Raw genomic sequence first — 5,420 nt, 5'->3', positions numbered from 1 at the left:
GGAAGGGAAGGTTCCGGGAAGGTTCCGGGAAGGGAAGGGAAGGTTCCGGGAAGGTTCCGGAAGGGAAGGGAAGGGAAGGTTCCGGGAAGGTTCCGGGAAGGTTCCGGGAAGGTTCCGGGAAGGGAAGGGAAGGGAAGGGAAGGGAAGGGAAGGGAAGGTTCCGGGAAGGGAAGGGAAGGTTCCGGGAAGGGAAGGTTCTGGGAAGGGAAGGTTCCGGGAAGGTTCCGGGAAGGTTCCGGAAGGGAAGGGAAGGGAAGGGAAGGGAAGGGAAGGGAAAGGGAAGGGAAGGTTCCGGGAAGGGAAGGTTCCGGGAAGGGAAGGGAAGGGAAGGGAAGGGAAGGGAAGGGAAGGGAAGGGAAGGGAAGGGAAGGGAAGGTTCCGGGAAGGGAAGGGAAGGTTCCGGGAAGGGAGGGGAAGGGAAGGGAAGGGAAGGGAAGGTTCCGGGAAGGGAAGGGAAGGGAAGGTTCCGGGAAGGGAAGGGAAGGGAAGGGAAGGGAAGGGAAGGGAAGGGAAGGGAAGGGAAGGGAAGGGAAGGGAAGGGAAGGAAGGGAAGGGAAGGGAAGGGAAGGGAAGGGAAGGGAAGGGAAGGGAAGGGAAGGGAAGGGAAGGGAAGGGAAGGGAAGGGAAGGGAAGGTTCTGGGAAGGGAAGGTTCCGGGAAGGTTCCGGGAAGGTTCCGGAAGGGAAGGGAAGGGAAGGGAAGGGAAGGGAAAGGGAAGGGAAGGTTCCGGGAAGGGAAGGTTCCGGGAAGGGAAGGTTCCGGGAAGGGAAGGTTCCGGGAAGGGAAGGGAAGGGAAGGGAAGGGAAGGGAAGGGAAGGGAAGGGAAGGAAGGGAAGGGAAGGGAAGGGAAGGGAAGGAGGAAGGGAAGGGAAGGGAAGGGAAGGAAGGGAAGGGAAGGGAAGGGAAGGGAAGGGAAGGGAAGGGAAGGGAAGGGAAGGGAAGGGAAGGGAAGGGAAGGGAAGGTTCCGGGAAGGGAAGGGAAGGTTCCGGGAAGGTTCCGGGAAGGTTCCGGGAAGGTTCCGGGAAGGTTCCGGGAAGGGAAGGAAGGGAAGGGAAGGGAAGGGAAGGGAAGGGAAGGGAAGGGAAGGGAAGGGAAGGGAAGGGAAGGGAAGGGAAGGGAAGGAAGGGAAGGGAAGGGAAGGGAAGGGAAGGGAAGGGAAGGGAAGGGAAGGAAAGGAAGGGAAGGGAAGGGAAGGGAAGGGAAGGGAAGGGAAGGGAAGGGAAGGGAAGGGAAGGGAAGGGAAGGGAAGGTTCCGGGAAGGGAAGGGAAGGGAAGGGAAGGGAAGGGAAGGGAAGGGAAGGGAAGGGAAGGGAAGGGAAGGGAAGGGAAGGGAAGGGAAGGTTCCGGGAAGGGAAGGGAAGGTTCCGGGAAGGTTCCGGAAGGGAAGGGAAGGGAAGGGAAGGGAAGGGAAGGGAAGGGAAGGGAAGGGAAGGGAAGGGAAGGGAAGGGAAGGGAAGGGAAGGGAAGGAAGGGAAGGGAAGGGAAGGGAAGGGAAGGGAAGGGAAGGGAAGGGAAGGGAAGGGAAGGGAAGGGAAGGGAAGGGAAGGGAAGGGAAGGTTCCGGGAAGGGAAGGGAAGGTTCCGGGAAGGGAAGGGAAGGGAAGGGAAGGGAAGGGAAGGGAAGGGAAGGGAAGGGAAGGGAAGGGAAGGGAAGGGAAGGGAAGGGAAGGGAAGGGAAGGGAAGGGAAGGGAAGGGAAGGGAAGGGAAGGGAAAGGAAGGGAAGGGAAGGGAAGGGAAGGGAAGGGAAGGTTCTGGGAAGGGAAGGGAAGGGAAGGGAAAGGGAAGGGAAGGGAAGGGAAGGGAAGGGAAGGGAAGGGAAGGGAAGGGAAGGGAAGGGAAGGGAAGGGAAGGGAAGGAGGGAAGGGAAGGGAAGGGAAGGGAAAGGAAGGGAAGGGAAGGGAAGGGAAGGGAAGGTTCTGGGAAGGGAAGGGAAGGGAAGGGAAGGGAAGGGAAGGGAAGGGAAGGGAAGGGAAGGGAAGGGAAGGGAAGGGAAGGGAAGGGAAGGGAAGGGAAGGGAAGGGAAGGGAAGGGGAAGGGAAGGGAAGGGAAGGGAAGGGAAGGGAAGGGAAGGGAAGGGAAGGGAAGGGAAGGGAAGGGAAGGTTTCGGGAAGGGAAGGTTTGGGAAGGAAAGGGAAGGGAAGGGAAGGGAAGGGAAGGGAAGGGAAGGGAAGGGAAGGGAAGGGAAGGGAAGGGAAGGGAAGGGAAGGGAAGGGAAGGGAAGGGAAGGGAAGGGAAGGGAAGGGAAGGGAAGGGAAGGGAAGGGAAGGGAAGGGAAGGGAAGGGAAGGGAAGGGAAGGTTCCGGGAAGGGAAGGGAAGGGAAGGGAAGGGAAGGGATGGGAAGGGAAGGGAAGGGAAGGGAAGGTTCCGGGAAGGTTCCGGGAAGGAAGGGAAGGGAAGGTTCCAGGAAGGGAAGGGAAGGGAAGGTTCCGGGAAGGGAAGGGAAGGTTCCGGGAAGGGAAGGGAAGGTTCCGGGAAGGGAAGGGAAGGTTCCGGAAGGGAAGGGAAGGTTCCGGGAAGGGAAGGTTCCGGGAAGGGAAGGGAAGGTTCCGGGAAGGGAAGGGAAGGTTCCGGGAAGGGAAGGGAAGGGAAGGGAAGGGAAGGGAAGGGAAGGGAAGGGAAGGGAAGGAAGGGAAGGGAAGGGAAGGGAAGGGAAGGGAAGGGAAGGGAAGGGAAGGGAAGGGAAGGGAAGGGAAGGGAAGGGAAGGGAAGGGAAGGGAAGGGAAGGGAAGGTTCCGGGAAGGGAAGGGAAGGGAAGGGAAGGTTCCGGGAAGGGAAGGGAAGGGAAGGGAAGGGAAGGGAAGGGAAGGAAGGGAAGGGAAGGGAAGGGAAGGGAAGGGAAGGGAAGGGAAGGGAAGGGAAGGGAAGGGAAGGGAAGGGAAGGGAAGGGAAGGGAAGGGAAGGGAAGGGAAGGGAAGGGAAGGGAAGGGAAGGTTCCGGGAAGGGAAGGGAAGGTTCCGGAAGGGAAGGAAGGGAAGGAAGGGAAGGGAAGGGAAGGGAAGGGAAGGGAAGGGAAGGGAAGGGAAGGGAAGGGAAGGGAAGGGAAGGGAAGGGAAGGGAAGGGAAGGGAAGGGAAGGGAAGGGAAGGGAAGGGAAGGGAAGGGAAAGGAAGGGAAGGGAAGGGAAGGGAAGGGAAGGGAAGGTTCTGGGAAGGGAAGGGAAGGGAAGGGAAGGGAAGGGAAGGGAAGGGAAGGGAAGGGAAGGGAAGGGAAGGGAAGGGAAGGGAAGGGAAGGGAAGGGAAGGGAAGGGAAGGGAAAGGAAGGGAAGGGAAGGGAAGGGAAGGGAAGGTTCTGGGAAGGGAAGGGAAGGGAAGGGAAGGGAAGGGAAGGGAAGGAAGGGAAGGGAAGGGAAGGGAAGGGAAGGGAAGGGAAGGGAAGGGAAGGGAAGGGAAGGGAAGGGAAGGGAAGGGAAGGGAAGGGAAGGGAAGGGAAGGGAAGGGAAGGGAAGGGAAGGGAAGGGAAGGGAAGGGAAGGGAAGGGAAGGGAAGGTTCTGGGAAGGGAAGGGAAGGGAAGGGAAGGGAAGGGAAGGGAAGGGAAGGGAAGGGAAGGGAAGGGAAGGGAAGGGAAGGGAAGGGAAGGGAAGGGAAGGGTTCGGGAAGGGAAGGTTTGGGAAGGAAAGGGAAGGGAAGGGAAGGGAAGGGAAGGGAAGGGAAGGGAAGGGAAGGGAAGGGAAGGGAAGGGAAGGGAAGGGAAGGGAAGGGAAGGGAAGGGAAGGGAAGGGAAGGGAAGGAAGGAAGGGAAGGGAAGGGAAGGGAAGGGAAGGGAAGGGAAGGGAAGGGAAGGTTCCGGGAAGGGAAGGGAAGGGAAGGGAAGGGAAGGGATGGGAAGGGAAGGGAAGGGAAGGGAAGGGGTTCCGGGAAGGTTCCGGGAAGGGAAGGGAAGGGAAGGTTCCAGGAAGGGAAGGGAAGGGAAGGTTCCGGGAAGGGAAGGGAAGGTTCCGGGAAGGGAAGGGAAGGTTCCGGGAAGGGAAGGGAAGGTTCCGGGAAGGGAAGGGAAGGTTCCGGGAAGGGAAGGTTCCGGGAAGGGAAGGGAAGGTTCCGGAAGGGAAAGGGAAGGGAAGGGAAGGGAAGGGAAGGGAAGGGAAGGGAAGGAAGGGAAGGGAAGGGAAGGGAAGGGAAGGGAAGGGAAGGGAAGGGAAGGGAAGGGAAGGGAAGGGAAGGGAAGGGAAGGGAAGGGAAGGGAAGGGAAGGGAAGGGAAGGGAAGGGAAGGGAAGGGAAGGGAAGGGAAGGGAAGGGAAGGGAAGGTTCCGGGAAGGGAAGGGAAGGGAAGGGAAGGGAAGGGAAGGGAAGGGAAGGGAAGGGAAGGGAAGGGAAGGGAAGGGAAGGGAAGGGAAGGGAAGGGAAGGGAAGGGAAGGGAAGGAAGGGAAGGGAAGGGAAGGTTCAGGGAAGGGAAGGGAAGGGAAGGTTCCGGGAAGGTTCCGGGAAGGGAAGGGAAGGGAAGGGAAGGGAAGGGAAGAGAAGGGAAGGGAAAGGAAGGGAAGGGAAGGGAAGGGAAGGGAAGGGAAGGAAGGTTCAGGGAAGGGAAGGGAAGGGAAGGGAAGGTTCTGGGAAGGGAAGGGAAGGGAAGGGAAGGGAAGGGAAGGGAAGGGAAGGGAAGGGAAGGGAAGGGAAGGGAAGGGAAGGGAAGGGAAGGGAAGGGAAGGGAAGGTTCCTGGAAGGGAAGGTTCCGGGAAGGTTCCGGGAAGGGAAGGGAAGGTTCCGGGAAGGGAAGGGAAGGGAAGGTTTCGGGAAGGGAAGGGAAGGGAAGGGAAGGGAAGGAAGGGAAGGGAAGGGAAGGGAAGGGAAGGGAAGGGAAGGGAAGGGAAGGGAAGGGAAGGGAAGGGAAGGGAGGGAAGGGAAGGGAAGGGAAGGGAAGGGAAGGAAGGGAAGGGAAGGGAAGGGAAGGGAAGGGAAGGGAAGGGAAGGGAAGGGAAGGGAAGGGAAGGGAAGGGAAGGGAAGGGAAGGGAAGGTTCAGGGAAGGGAAGGTTCAGGGAAGGGAAGGGAAGGTTCAGGGAAGGGAAGGGAAGGGAAGGGAAGGGAAGGGAAGGGAAGGGAAGGGAAGGGAAGGGAAGGGAAGGGAAGGAAGGGAAGGGAAGGGAAGGGAAGGGAAGGAAGGGAAGGTTCCGGGAAGGGAAGGGAAGGGAAGGGAAGGGAAGGGAAGGTTCCGGGAAGGGAAGGGAAGGGAAGGTTCCGGGAAGGGAAGGGAAGGGAAGGGAAGGGAAGGGAAGGGAAGGGAAGGGAAGGGAAGGGAAGGGAAGGGAAGGGAAGGGAAGGGAAGGGAAGGGAAGGGAAGGTTCCGGGAAGGTTCCGGGAAGGGAAGGTTTCGGGAAGGGAAGGGAAGGGAAGGGAAGGTTCTGGGAAGGGAAGGGAAGGGAAGGGAAGGGAAGGGAAGGGAAGGGAAGGGAAGGGAAGGGAAGGGAAGGGAAGGGAAGGGAAGGGA

Source organism: Zonotrichia albicollis, chromosome Z, assembly GCF_047830755.1.
Source record: "Zonotrichia albicollis isolate bZonAlb1 chromosome Z, bZonAlb1.hap1, whole genome shotgun sequence".
In the NCBI taxonomy this organism is placed as follows: Eukaryota; Metazoa; Chordata; class Aves; order Passeriformes; family Passerellidae; genus Zonotrichia; species Zonotrichia albicollis.
Note: the sequence above shows the minus strand (reverse complement) of the source record.